We start from the raw sequence: 15,755 nt of genomic DNA, 5'->3' as shown, positions 1-15,755 counted from the left end.
ATATAACTTATTCTAGCCTGTGCTGGTACCAGAAGAAAGAGCAGACACAGAAGATGCACCACTAGGTGCAGGAGAAGAAGATGGAGCAACTGGAGCTTTGACCACTCCTGAATCACCCTCACCAACCGGATAGTTTCTAAGAATATGACCTAGCTAGCCACATTTAAAACACTTGTCCCTCTCTTTATCATAAAATCCCCAATAAAGATGACCACAGAGCCAGCAAGGGGGACACGAAGAAGCCAACTGTGCCCCACTTGTATGAGATTGGGAACCTTGTGCCCAAAAATTATAACCACCTTCCGGACGCCTGGTATCCAACTGCTCAAGGTAAGAAGTGCTAGCAGTAGAAAAGGAACTAGAACTCCCCCACTTCTTCTTTGGCTATTTTCCACCACCCCGACCACCCTGTTACTGAGAACCACCTTTCTCAGAGAAACTGCTCCTCTTACCCTTCCTTTTCCTAAACTTTGCCTATTTTTTCTTTTCATTCTTCACCAGTAGCATGTGGACAACCAACCTTGAAATATCCATATCCTTAATCAGCAAAGAATTCTTTCTTTTAAGGATCAAATCCTGAGATAGCCCAGAAGTGAATTTTCTCATCCTTGCTCTCATATGTGACACCAAGTCTGAAGCATACCTTGACTGCTGATGAAACTTCAAGGCATATTCCTTGAAAAACATTCTTCACTACTTAAGATTCACAAACTCCTCCATCTTTGCTTCCTTCAGCTCCTGAGGAAAGAAGCAATCTAAGAAGGCATTAGGAAAGGCCACCAACAATGACAAATTCTCCATATCACCCCTATCCCTATCCCACTTCTTGTACCATTGGTACATAAAATCCTTGAGTTGATAAGTTGCAAAATTTACTCCTTCTATATTAGTGGCCTGCATCACTCTAAAGATTTTCTCCATTTCATATAAGAAAGCCTAAGGTTCCTTCTCCACCTTTACACCAGTAAAAGCAGAAAGATGCATATTTATAAATTGGCCAACCCTTGTTGGGTTCAGCAAATAGAACGCCAGATGCGTCCCACTCAGCCTAAGCAGCAACCAACTGAGCGATACTATGAGTCGATTGACAAAATTCTGCATTAGTCACCTCACCCTGAGGAGGACTAGTAACAATCGATGGAACTCTAAAACTATAAGGGATAGGACCCTAAGATCGAGTGCAAACTCTAGGTGTAGGGTGTACCCCATCAGCATCATCCCCGGATGGGACAAATTTTTTTCTTATGTTCCAGATCATCGAGGCATGATCTGAAAAGTGCACAAATAAGGATTAGAAGAAATTCAGGACTTAGACTCCAGCTTGAAAACATAATACTAAGAAAGTGAAACATTTCTAAATGTCTTATAGCCTCTCTCTTATGAGTGTAGCGTGCTACACACCCTTAAAAGAGACTATACTAGACACGGCTTTGTGGACTCCTAATTGACCATAAATCGGGCTCTAATACCAACTTGACAAGACCCAACTCGGGGTCTTATCGTATGGGTGTCCCAAGTCTGACTAGGATCGGAGACTACCCTCGTTACCCAACCCAACCTCCAGCCGCCTGCCCTAAGTTGGCTAAATTTCAAACATATAACAGGATAACTTTATTGTCTAAATTACAAACTCTGGGATAGGTCTATAACTGAGACCGACCCAATTAAAACTACCCTTTTGAACCCAACCAATAGCCAAACCAACCAAACTATAACTATATAAGTTCCATAATAATTATATATATAATCCCAAAATAAAAGAGAATGGAACAGTGATAAATTTAGTCCTACAGTATCGGCCCTAATACCAATGCCAATGCCAAGGCTAACATCAATACCGATTCCACTCATACAGTATCAGCCCTAATACCAATACCAATGCCAATGCCAAGGCTAACATCAATACCGATTCCACTCATACAACCCATAGTAGTTCCACAAAAGCCTATAAGAAAAATAATACAAAAATCCAATTGGGACATGTCCCCAACCATATAAAAAATAAATATCCATAAATAAATTAATTTATGAAATAATATGAATGAAATGGAGCCTTCCAAAAAAATGGAAGCTCACTACTTCAATTCAAAAGTTGATCCTGAATGTACGATAGCTAAATAAAAGGAGTAGAATGGCCAGTTCCTGAATTGCATAGGGATACATCGCCCAAGATGAGTCAGCGATTAAACTGTAGCATGAACTCAGGATAAGGATAAAATAATGCCAACCAATAAAATAAAATAAACCAACCATTTACATATAAACCATACATATATATAACCATGTCAGGAAAGGGAACTGGGTTTAGCACACATTTAAAATCATTAACCTGGGTATGTGTAGCTTAACTGTCCTTAACCACCCATGAGCTATATGGGTCTAGTGTAACCCTCTGAATAGGCCTTGATGCATGTACCCAAATAAACCAGAGATACCATTAGAGTAGGGGATTCCCAAGTACCCTTACCCTCTATGATACATATGTACAGTGTACTTAGAGGATTCCCATGTACCTCATAGTATCATTTAACATCGCCATGACCTACCCCTACTGTCGGGACATGTGTTTCCAATGTTTTTTCATTGAACTCCCACCTTCACGGTTAGCTATCACTCCCTGCCATTATTGCCCAATTAAAACTATTTCCAACCAACCAAACAATTGTTATTAATAGAGAATATACTTAGTGGCATCATCATACCAACAATAGCTTACAAGTATTGTCCTTACCCAAACTTTTTTGAGATCAAGGGATTCCCATGTACCCATAGATAACATTATCCAATTAACTTGGGGGTGTCCCATGTACCCCACAAGTATTCCATTATTATGATTACTTGGGGGATTCTATTGTACCCCGTAATAATGTTTGTTAAACCCAAAACCATTCTATTTTGACTATTCCAAACCATTAACCATTTAGGGTTTCATTACCAAGTTTAAACTATGCATAAGGTGAGAATATTCTCATAGGTATTTTATCAAACATATTGGGGACATAGTATTTCCAAAACTAAAGACAATTACCAAATTACCATTCCCATGCAACCAATTATCCAAAACCCAAAATAATTAAAGCATAATTAAAACACGGGTAAACCATGACCAAGCATTTATAAATAAAACCTCCATATTATATTTAAAAACCCAAAACCATACAATACCAAACCATGAAAACATGGTATAAAACCATGCCTTTAGTTGGAACTAACAACGATGGAAGAGAACATGCCTTAAACCAAGAAGATGAAAGAGAGAAATCATTAACACAAGCCCCAAATTAATCCTTAAGATAAAACCTAGCCTTCCTTTGCCCAAAAAACTTACAGAGAATTATAGAGTGTTTAAGAGACATTTCTAAGTGTTAATGAATAGAATAATAGGGCAAACAATCCCTCAATAGGAATATAAGTCATGGGAACTTATTAGATTAAGTGGGAAAATGTCCAAATTGCCCTCACTTAAACTCTGAAAAATCTTGTCAGGTGGGTATGACTATCCATACTAGTCGTAATCTCCAATATGAGTGGTACCCACCACTCGACCCAAGGCTATCTCCCTTGGACCCAACAATGTCCATGGTACGACTCACCTAAATCATGTCATATCTAAGTATACGATTAGTACCCATGATTCGTACCCCTTACAGAATAAAATCTAAAGAGGATTGAACATTGCCCACCATACGAGTCCATGGTACGAATTTACACTATCTTGCAGCTCATGGTGAGCCACTCGTACTCAGATCCAACTTAGCCTACCCGTATCCACCGATACGACTAGTACAACTCAAGTCATACCCATTATAGAACTTAAATCCAACCTATCAACCAAAATGATCACCATACAACTAACCCATACCACTCGTACCCCAGTGTATGAGTCGTTTCCCCTAGTCGTATCCTAGATAGAGACCAGAAATCCAGGAAATTTCCAAGGAACAGAAACCTTGGGTACTTCATGATGATAATATGTCTTGCTATATTTAGGTATCAATTGTATTACTATTCCTTGCATGTATGCTGCTACATTGCTTTTCTTATTAACTGTTATGATTTCTTTATTGTGTTTTCTTCTTCTTGTGTTTAAATTTATTGCACTTGGACCGTGAGTCTCTTAAAACTAAATCATTGCCTCTACGAGGTAGAAGTAAGATTTGCATATGCTTAGACTCTATGTGTGAAAACTCACTTAGTATGTTGTTTTTGTTGTTGACAGAAAAATTAATTTAAAATAATATTTGATTTAGATTGATTTTTTGAAATTGTCTTTGAAGGTAATAGCAATTTAAAAAAATCAAGTAGTCTTTCAGAGATAGAGACATAATCTTGAGACTTCAGACGAGACTCTTCTAAAATCAAGTAGTTCCCTTTGATAAATCCTCAACATTTGTAAACCATATATGTTCAAGGATATTAATTTCAAGAGTTTTTAATACCTTTTGTATATTATTTTGTTTCTTAATTAGTATAGCATGTAATCCGTCACATTATACATGAACGTGTTAAACAGATCATAACTTTAAAAGTATACTTGTAAAATTTGTGATCAATCATGGATAAAATAAAATAAAATTTAAATTCAATCACATTTACTTTACAAAATTTATATATTATATAGATATAATATTTTTTTTTAAAAAAAAACTTATAAGCTTATTTAAATTTTAGATATAGAAAAAAAATTAGTATTCATACACATGCAGAACTCCAAGTCTCCAACTTTTGAATGAATTTCATTCCTTTCATTATAAGAAATAAACATAGAAGCTTAACAATATGCAAAAAAAAAGTTTTAGAAAAATAAAAGAAATTAATGCTAAATAAAGACATTATAAGATTTTGTAGAAATAACCACATTAACTCTTTGAGTTATTATATTTTTAGTGCTTATTATATTTTTAAAATGAAGGTTATTGAATAGTGATTGACTTGTGGAAAACAATATCGGCAAGAGCTTGAAATATTATGCATTGATTTCATATTTCTTCTTCTATTTTCCAATTAAGAAGTTTGATACGATCCGAACCTGAGCCTGGCTATGTCAGGTATCTCAAGTCCAACTAGGACCAAGGACCACCCCTAATACCCAAACTGCTGCCCACCTTACATCCCGCGTCGGATGAATTTTGAAAATATAACAAGATAGGAGAATAAAAATTTTAAAACATTATAATAAGTCTATAACAAAAATCACCATTTACAACTAAACATCCAACCATTACCAATACCAATGCCAATGCTAGCACAGATACCGATACCGTTCATGCCCACAGTAGTTCGTGAAAGTCTCTAATCAAAACCAATGAATATCCAGTCGGGACATGCCCCAGACCATAGCCAAAATCAAGACCAAAGGAATAGTAAGGACATAAAGAAATACATTGTATGAAATAGGGTCTTTAAAAATATGAAAGCTCACCACTTCGACCTAACTCGAAAGTTGTCCCCAAATCACCTGGTCATTGAGTAGGAAGAGTGAAAGTATGGTATGTTCCTCATCGCATGGGGATACAACATCAAAAGATGGTTAACGGGGTAAACTCCAGCATGTAACTTGGGATATAGATAAAGTAACACCATCAATCTAAAATAAAGTAAAATAAATGCACATAACCATATGCCAATACACATAGACATATATACCAAATAGGGAGAGGGAACAAGGTTTGACATGCATTTCAAATCCTTAACCTAGGTTGTATAGTTTTACCATCATAAGTCTACCCACGGGCTATATAGGTCCAGTATTACCGCCTGAACGAGCCCTAGTGCATGTTATCCGCACGAATCAGAGATATAATAAATAGTCGCAGATTCTCTTGTACCCTTTTCCCTCTATTATACATATATACATGTATAAACTTAGTGGATTCCCTTGTACCCTACAAGCACACAGTCGTCAAGTCCAACCCTCATGTCGGTAAACATGAGTTTCCAGTGTCCATCCTTCAAAATCACACCTTCATAGCTAGCTGTCACAACCACCATTATTGCACAATTAACATTAACACATAACCAAACCACCAATTCCAGGAGTCAATTGTTAAGGAATTACAAAGAGGTATCATCATACCGACTATAGCTTGCAAATAATATCATTAAGCTAAGACTTAGGAGATTTTGTGTACCCCACAGACTCCATTATTAAAATTACTTGGGGGATTCCTGTGTACCCCACAAGGTTTTCGTAAATCATTTATTTGGGGGTTCCTTTGTACCCCGTAATATTTTTAAAACCTTCCTTAACCATTTAACCATTTATACCATGCATCAGTTTCAAGAAACAAGCCAAGCCAAGTGGTAATACATAAATCAAAATAAATCATGGAAGTGAGTTGAGTTTATTAATTATTTCCATACTAAAATAGTTAATTTGGGTATTCCATTGTACCCTAGTTTACATCCACCATTCCAATGCACGCCAATGATTTACCAACTATCAATTTAAACATAATGAATTCATAAATATCAAAGGAGAAACATTTAAATAATTTATGTTAAAAACCCTCAACCCATAGTTCAAAACCCAACATCAATATTCCATGAATAATACTTTAAATCACATGCTTTTACAAAATTGACAATGAGAAAAGAGTAACATGACTTAAACACCAAGTAGTATAGAGAGAAATCACCCTTGGAAACCTCAATTGATTAATCTCTTGAAAACCCTAAGTGTTCTTGACCTTGAGGATTTAAGAGTGTTTGAGAGTTTATTTGATGTGTTTATGAGGTCCAAGGATAACCTAAAGAAGTTATAACACGTGGGTTTCAAGTTGGAAAAAAGGGAAAATGTCCAGAATTCCCTTTAACTTAAAGTTCAAAAAATGTCGCCTTTGATTAGGAGTCAACCATTGACTCATAACGAAAGTCTTACCAAGCAACCAACTCGTAATGAGTCCCTACGACTCGTAAGGTCCAATGGTAGTCAACATAAAACTCAAATGGTTTAAAAACTGGATTCCCTACAATTTTCACCCACGACTGATAATATATTCCTACAGATCTTAGTGATCCACTCATACCCAGAGAAGAATCACGATACAAACTTACATGATTTGGTTGCGACTCGTCACGAGTCTTTATGACTTGTGCCCTCAAATTATACCCAAGACAGAAAATCAACACCACACACTATTCACCCTATGACTAAGGTCACCTGAACTGTCGAGACACCCTACGAATCATGGGGTCAAGTCATAACCAAGACAGTGAGCTCAGAGCTTAAGAAGTTTTAAAGGTAAAAAATATGAGGTGTTTCAATTCTTCCCCACTTGGATCATTCATCCCCTAATGATGTAAAAAGGTATTTACCAACATAATTAGGCCCCAAACATTACTACTATTGCCTTTAAGATAGAAATAGGAATATCCAGGAATTTACAATTTCCCTTTAACAAAGATAGAATAGAAAGATGTTACGATCAACATATACCTCAGGCATAATTTTCTAGAATATGGAATCGGAATGGATATTTGGATTTCATGTCCTCTTCAGCTTCCTAAGTAGCCCCTTAAATTTTGTGGTTCCTCCATAGAATATTTATCGAAGCTACGTCCTTTGTCCGCAACCAACGAACTTGACGATCCAAGATTTCAACTTAGACTTCCTTATAAGACAAGGAACCCAAAATACTAATATCTTTAATAGGCACAATCAGCGACAAATCACCCACACACTTTCTCAATAACAATACGTGGAATACTGACACTACCAGAAATTGGACCTATGGCAACAAGTTTTTAAGCAACGGTTCATAAAATGTTGCTATAGACAGTCTATAGAAATGGTTACAATCAGCTAAAAAGTTTGATTCTAATACCACGATTTAAAAACACAACCGTTGCCACTAATTTATAACCGTTGCAATAGACTTCCATATAACAATAATTTATGAACAGTCGCTACAAAATAATCTATGGCAACACCCATTTATCAATTACAATAGTCATTAAATCTCTCTATTTCCCCCTCTTATTTTCATAACCCACCAAAAGCAAAAAAATCTAATCCTTTTTCCCTCTCTTCTCCAATTTTATCTCACTAAACTCAAAACAAATTAGAATTTAAATACGCATTTTGACCTTCAATTGCTGCGCTGAAGACGAAATTTCCATTATGAAGATGAAATAATCTATGGAAAATTTAGGTAGCTGGGGTAACTTCCCATAGAATTGCATTGCAAATTTTTGGTTTGGAGCTCCGGCGATGCGACACCGCCGTCGTCAGAAGTCGCCACTGGCGGAAAAATTTTCAATTTGAAGGGAATTTATGAAGGGAACTTTAACTTTTCCAATCATCTTCTTTTTTCGGTCACAGTTGCTACAAAATAATCTATGACAAATTTAGGTTGCTGAGGTAATTTCCCATTAAATTACGTCGCTAATTTTTGATTTGGAGTTCCAGTGAGACGGCGCCACAGTTGTCAGAAGTAGCCACTAAAGGCAAAGCTTTCAATATAAAATTGGACACATTTGGCTTCATGTTTTAGGAATTTTTGGTGGGTTGTACTCGGCTTGGTGAGGCGCTCTTGGTGATGCTGAATAGTTCAGGTATATTTGGCCCTTTTCCCTGATGCAGCCAGTTGGTAGGCCAGAACAGAGAAATTATCTTTGTTTCAATGCTGATTTTGTAATTATGTATGAGTTCGGTATAGTGTTGTTGAGCTCAAATCGTACAGGATATGAAAAATTTATTCTCTGTGAGTGCCTTTTCAGATTGTCCTAGGCCCAAATATTTCTTCTGATTTATATAACTTACATTTTATTTTTGCTCTTAGCATTTTGCAAACTAATCATAATTTTACAATTTTTTAGAGTTTGAGAAATATGAAATTATCGCTCTTGAATTGACAACTGGAGATCTGCTTTAAAACTATGCTTTACTAATAAATCAATTACCTAACCAAAATTGCAGAATTTATGTGACGTGGACTCTTGTGTGGTGTTTAACATGGTGAGTAAATCTTCATTTTATGCTTATTTATTAGTGCGACCAGGTATATAGTTTCTTTAATTATTGTATATAGTTAAAAAAATTACTAACATGCATGAAGATTACATAATAGCAATTTTGGAAGACTGGTGAAGTAGAAAAAGATAAGTTAATAACTGATTATAATGTATATTTTCTATTTGATTTGCAGATAATGATGTGGGAAGCTTCAGTAATAGTGTGGCCAAGTAGCAGTTGTGCACATATTACATCATCTCTCAATTCAATAAAGTAATTCTTATAAGTTTTATTTGAATTGCTATATGTAACCACTAAGAAGTTGATTTGTTCCTATTTACTTAAGCTATCGTGGTAGAGTTATTTGGTAGACATGTGAAAGGATAAGGTACTCAGTAGGACACTGATGTCATAAAAAAACGTTGAAGTATTTCCTGTGACAAGAGAGTAGATTTAAACATGATATATTTTCTTTAACGCATCATCATTATCCTCGTTAACACTAGTCCGATACTATTTGGTCAGGGAATGCAATGAATATTCCAGCTTAGGAGGTATAATGGTTGTATAAAATTTGTGGCTGCACCAGGTTATGAATCTTTTGGTGAACCAGCTGAACCAAAAGGTGAAACCAGTAGTGAAGTTGAATCGAATTTTGTTCAGCACAAGGGATATCGTGGTCCTGCTTTGCATATGAAGTAATTCAACCGTAAGATTGAGGGGAATTTCATATCAATTTGGCTTCATAACGTACCCTGGGGAGGTCAAGATGCTCTCGCAGCCCTTGATGCCAAGGTTGTTTTTTTTTTCTTTGAACTTAACAATTACTAGTTATTGCTCAATTTCAATTTGTTTATCTCATTTTGACATGGCATATGGATTTGAATTCGTAGAAAACACACTGGCCTGTTTATATAATCCTAGCTAATACATTCTTATTGTAATTTCACAGAAGTACTAAGCTGTAACTATTTTAACTTCCAATACGTGCATTATAACTTAGCACTTTTGCAATTTTCAAATGGTTACTTGGACTTGGTGGTGATAAAGGAGTGCCAAAGTTAACATTGCTATCATTGATGATCGATTTAAACAAAAGCATCCATGTAAAATCACCACACATCTTGTACTTCAAGGTAAAGTTGTTGTTTTAATAGTGATCTATCTCGTCAATCCCACCTATAAGCTATCCATTCTAACCCGTCTTTGCCTACCTAGCAAGACCTGTCTAGCTCTCGATCTGAAGTTTATTTTTGTTGTTTTCTATCTAGCTTTGCAAGCACACCTTCTAGTGGCTAGCATAAAATTTCGATCTGAATTCTATAATTTGCTTATTATTCAGTTTTTGTGCCAGTTTGTAATTTCAATGTCTTTTTCCATGAAAGTGAGCAAAAATACCTCATGGTTAGAGCTTTGTAACTGTTCACATCATTTTCTCATTGATGTTCATCTTTGGCTATTGTGCAGGAACGAAAACAATCATATCTTTATTAAGTAGTTAATCATTACTTCAGTTGAAAAAAGAAATCTTTTTGCATTAACAACAGAATTATCAGAAGCATTTTCATCATAATTTTGAAGGTATTTGTTAATTCTCAAGGAAGACGAAATGTAAAATTTTCTTTTATGTAGCAGTGTTCATCATCTCCCTATCACAGTGACTAGTGTCTCCAACCATTACTAATCTTTTTTTTGATTGGTAATCGAAATGTCCCGATGTTGTATTAAATAAATGTCTAAGTTTTCCTGATTGTATCAGCTGGTATATTTACCTCCTAACAGCGTAGATGTTGAGTAATGTCCGACGCTATTGTAGTGGTTCACAGACTATACAAATAATAGCTTTGCCTACATAGCAATGAGAGTTTTAGTGTCTCTGTGTATATAAAGCTCTATTGATAAGGACATAACCAACTCTTAATAAGCTTGGAAGCTCTTAAAAGTGCCCCAAATTTGTTGAGACTTCAAGTGCAACGTTGAATTTAATGGTCAAAAGCTCTTAAAAGTGCCCCAGATTTGTTGAGACTTCAAGTGAAAAGTTGAATTTAAATGTAGGTTTTAGTATAAAAAGCCATTTGAAGAGAAAATATAAAAATGTATATGTTATTTGAGTAAAACAGTAACAAACTCATTCATAATGTTTTCCTTAACTAATACAACTTGAATTTGCTTTTTTACTATCTCTTAATTCAAGATAGAACTCATGGAGAATGAGGCGCAATCTTAGTGCCTTGCCTACATTAAAGCGCAACTTAAGCGACGGGAATAAACCTCTGCTTGAGGTGCGCCTTAACTAGCCTTTCACAACACCGTCTGGAGTTTACCTCAGGGCGATCTTCAGTCTTCCCAATGAATTATCTATAATTAAGGTTACCATAGGAGGATAGATGTTCCTAAGATAGGGAAACTCTTACTGAAGTTTTGAAAATTAATTTCACCTTTAATAAAAGGGAAAAACAAACTTAAGATTGCCCAAGTTCAATACTCATACAAGAACAAATGTGTGTAAGAAATATTGGGACTTCTATTAATCAAAAGTTTCTATTCTTTTTAGTTTCATGGAAACAAGTGATGGAATCAAGCAGCGAAATATTATTCTAGAGGTTAGTGAAGCTTCTTTTAATCAATTATCATTACATGATATCATTTATATGACTAGTTTAGCTCTTGGTTGTCGATTGCAGGTCAATAATGATAATGATAATGATAGGATCAGTAACTCAAACAACAATCTATTTTTCCTATTTGAGTTTCCTGCTAGATTGATAGGAGATTCAATAGTTTAAGGAATAAGGATGGAGGAAGAGCACTTTTTCAGAGTCTATTCCTCTTATGACTCAGATTTTGCAAGAGCTTCCTGATGAAGCAGTTAAATCGACTAAGGAATACTTGAGAAGCCTAATTGCAATTCCTGAGAAAAAAGACTTTTTGGTTAGCCTCCAGAGTAGGTTTAATCAGAGATCCGATCTTACTATTTAGACTCTCTCGGAGTGTAATAAGACTCAACTGGAAATTTTTGTTTCCATAAAAATGGGTCATAGAAGCTTCTTATCTTTGGAAAACCACCTTCAAGCCACTGAATTGATTGAGATTTTTTCACTTGAAAGGTTTCATAATAAATGCTGCAAAAGGGCGCAACCTGTTGTGAATTATAAACACAAAATTTATCCTAGAAATAAGGGATTCTGCAACAAATGCATGTGTCAAGTATGTTTTAACTTTGATTATGCCAGTAATACTTGCTGTTGGGTAGGTTGTGATGCATGTGCACACTAGTGCCATGTTTTTTGTGTTGGTTAGAGAAATCTTTTTAATCCATGTCAAAGTATTAGAGGGCCATCTGACATGCCAGTGAAATGTTTGTTTTTTCTAGAGGTTTACATGCATTGTGCAAAGGGATGGGGTGAGGAAACTAAGAAAAGATCTTGAATATGTTAAAAAAGTTTTCTGTGGAAGTGAAGATTTTAAAGGTAAGGAGCTGGATACTATAACATACGGTTTGCACAAGAAACTCGAGAAAAAGAAGATCTCTCCTTTAGATGCCTATGATTTCATCTTTTAATTTCTAAAATACATGGATGACTTGTCAATGTTTCTTTCATCCAATTTTCCTGCATCTATCACTCTTTTTGCTAAATCTTCCTTCAACATCATGGGTTCTTCAAATGGAACAAAAGGTATGATTACTATTGATCATCATCAAGATGATGCCAAGGATCTCTCTGAGTCTGATAAAATGATTGGCGATGAATGTTCTGCCATAAAAGAAAGATGAGTTCCTCAGGGGAAAGAAAATATATGATAGTTTATAAAGCATTGTGAGGATCAAAGAAGCTAAAACACAGATTTCTAATTTTTTTTAAGTTTTATTTTTGTGAGCCTCAATTGTTAGCTCTATTAAGGATCTTTTTCATCAAACTCTATTATTTCTGTTATTTTGTTACTATGTTTCTTTTGCCTGTCATTTAATTCCTTTTTCTAGGAAGTAAGTTGAATAGCTAAATACTGTAGCATTAATCATAAAACCATTGCAATAGTATAATTAACTATTGATATAGATATAATAAACCATTGTATAATTAATCATAAAACCGTTGCAATAGTATAATTTACTATTGATATAGGTAGAAACAACCGTTGCATAAGACCCTATGGAAACAGCTTGTAAACCATTGCTATAGAGTATATATGTCACCAAACAAACTATAGAATTAACGACAAAATTGTTCCAATAGTATCATGTGAGTTATTGCAATAGATATATAAACCGTTGCATTAGATATAAAAACCGTTGCATAAAATTCTTTTGCAATAGTTTATTTCGTTGCAATTTATGTCAAATAAGTGTTGTGGTAGTGATCGTAAAAATCGTTGCTACAATCATATATAGCAACAGTTTCATAAATCATTGCAAAAACCATAGCAATAGAGTTATGGCCACGCGACCTAATGAAATAGTTTGTTAACTGTCGCAATACCTCTATAGCAATGGTTTCCTCATCTACTGTAATGATTTTTCCTGTATCGCCATAGGCCCAATTTCTGGTAGTGTGAGTGAATGGAACTTCAACTAGAGGGCAACTCTAATTCATATGCAATACTACCAGCCCTCTTCAAGACCAAGTATGGGTCAACATACTGGGGACTGAGCTTCCCTTTCTTCCCTAACTGCATCACTCCCTTCATGGGAGAAACCTTCAATAACACTCAATTTCTAACCTCAAACTCTAACTCCCTACGCAACACATCCTCATAGGAATTTTGGTGATTTGGGCGGTTTTAAGCCTATCCCGAATCACCTTCACCTTATCCATGGCTTGGTGACCAAATCCAAGCCAAACAACTCCGCCTTACCAACCTCAAACAACCCAATAGGAGACCTATACTTCCTACCATACAAGGCCTTAAATGGAGCTATTCCAATACTAGAGTGGTAGTTATTATTATATGCAGACTCTATAAGAGGAAAATGATCAACCCAAACACCATAGTCAATCATGTAAGCTCAAAGAATATCTTTCAATGGCTGAATTGTCCTTTTCGCTTGCCCATCTGACCGTGGGTGGAAAATAGTACTAAGGCTCACATTGTTCCCCAAACCTCTCTGAAATAAGTGCCAAAATTGAAATGAGAATTGAGCACTATGATCTAACATTATGGAAATAGGAGCCCCATGCACTTCGCAATTTCCTCAATGAACAATTTTGCTTATTCATCTACCAAAAATTAAGTCCTCACTGGAAAGAAGTGAGCAGACTTAGTCAGCCTATCCATGATGACCCAAATCAACTCAAACTAATTTTAAGATCGAAGAAGACTGGTAACTAAATCCATACTAATCAATTCCTGCTTTCATACGGGAAGCTTAATTTCTTGATACAACCCTTCGAGCCACAAATGCTCAACCTTCACTTATTGGTACACCAAGTATTTTTCCACAAAACTGGCCACATCTTTCTTTGTATTGTTCCACGAATAGATCTCCTTAATATTATGATACATCTTCATCAAACCAGGATGAATGGCGTAACGCTAATCATGAGTCTCAGCTAAGATCCTCTCTCCCAATCCATCTACATTGAGAACACATAACCTCCCTTGGTACCACAAGGTACCATTACCACTATCTTGAAGGCTATCACTTTCTGCCCACTTACATCTCCCTTGATTTGCATCAAGATAGGATCTAATACTTGCTTGTCTTTTACCTTAAAACAAAAAGATGACCTTGCCACCTCTTGAATAAACACACCACCATCTTCAAAGTCCAAGAGGTAAACTTTAAGGTTCACCAAACGGTGAACATATTTTACTAATTCCCACTTATCCTCATCCACACATGCTAGACTTCCCATGGATAACCTACTAAGAGTATCAGCAACTATATTAGCTTTACATGGATGGTAATGTAGACTTATGTTATAGCCTTTCAGTAATTCAAGCCACCTAATTTGCCTGCAATTCAACTCTTTCTATGTGAACACATATTATAGAATTTTATGATCAGAAAAGATATCTGCATGCACTTCATACAAATAGTGACGCCAGATTTTCAATGCAAACACTACAACCAATAACTCCAAGTCAAATAATCTTCTCATGCACCGTCAACTGTCTAGAGGCATAAGCTACCACCTTGCCATGTTGTATCAAAATACAACTAAGCCCCACACAGGATGCATCACAATAGACCACAAAACCATTAATGCCTTCAGGAAATGTCAAGACAAGAGCTAAAGTCATTTTATCTTACAACTTCTCAAAACTACCCTCACAAGCATCAAACCACAAGAACTTCACCTTCTTTTGAGTTAACTTAGTCAATAGGGCAACTATAGAAATGAAACTTTCCAAATATCTCTTGTAGTAACCGTCTAAACCCAGGAAGCTCCCGATATCAGTTGGAGTCATAGGTCTAGTCTGCTTATTAACCACTGTAAATTTTTGTAGATCCACCATGATCCCTTTACTAGATATTACATAACCCAAAAAGTGACAGCGTTCAACTAGAATTCATATTCCAAAAATTTTGCATACAATTATTGATCCTTCAGAGTCTATAACACAAGCTGAAGGTGATCAACATGATCCGCTTCACTCTTAGAGTACACCAAAATATCATCTATAAATAAAATGATGAAAACATCCAGAAACTATTGAAAGACTCTATTCATCAAGTCCATAAATGCCGCTAGGGAATTATTAAACACAAAAGACATAACCAGGAACTCAAAATGCTCATATCGGTTATGGAAGGCATTCTTAGGGATATCCACCTCCCTAATATTTAATTGATAAT

At 35.6% G+C, this 15,755-nt stretch overlaps 1 pseudogene; it reads left to right on the top strand.

Moving 5' to 3' along the window:
* Positions 1-207: 207 nt before the first annotated feature.
* LOC107868804 lies at positions 208-12,731 on the top strand (annotated as a pseudogene).
* The last annotated feature ends 3,024 nt before the right edge of the window (positions 12,732-15,755 follow it).

Source organism: Capsicum annuum, chromosome 4 (assembly GCF_002878395.1).
Source record: "Capsicum annuum cultivar UCD-10X-F1 chromosome 4, UCD10Xv1.1, whole genome shotgun sequence".
Lineage (NCBI taxonomy): Eukaryota > Viridiplantae > Streptophyta > Magnoliopsida > Solanales > Solanaceae > Capsicum > Capsicum annuum.
This window is presented reverse-complemented; position numbering and strand designations above follow the sequence as displayed.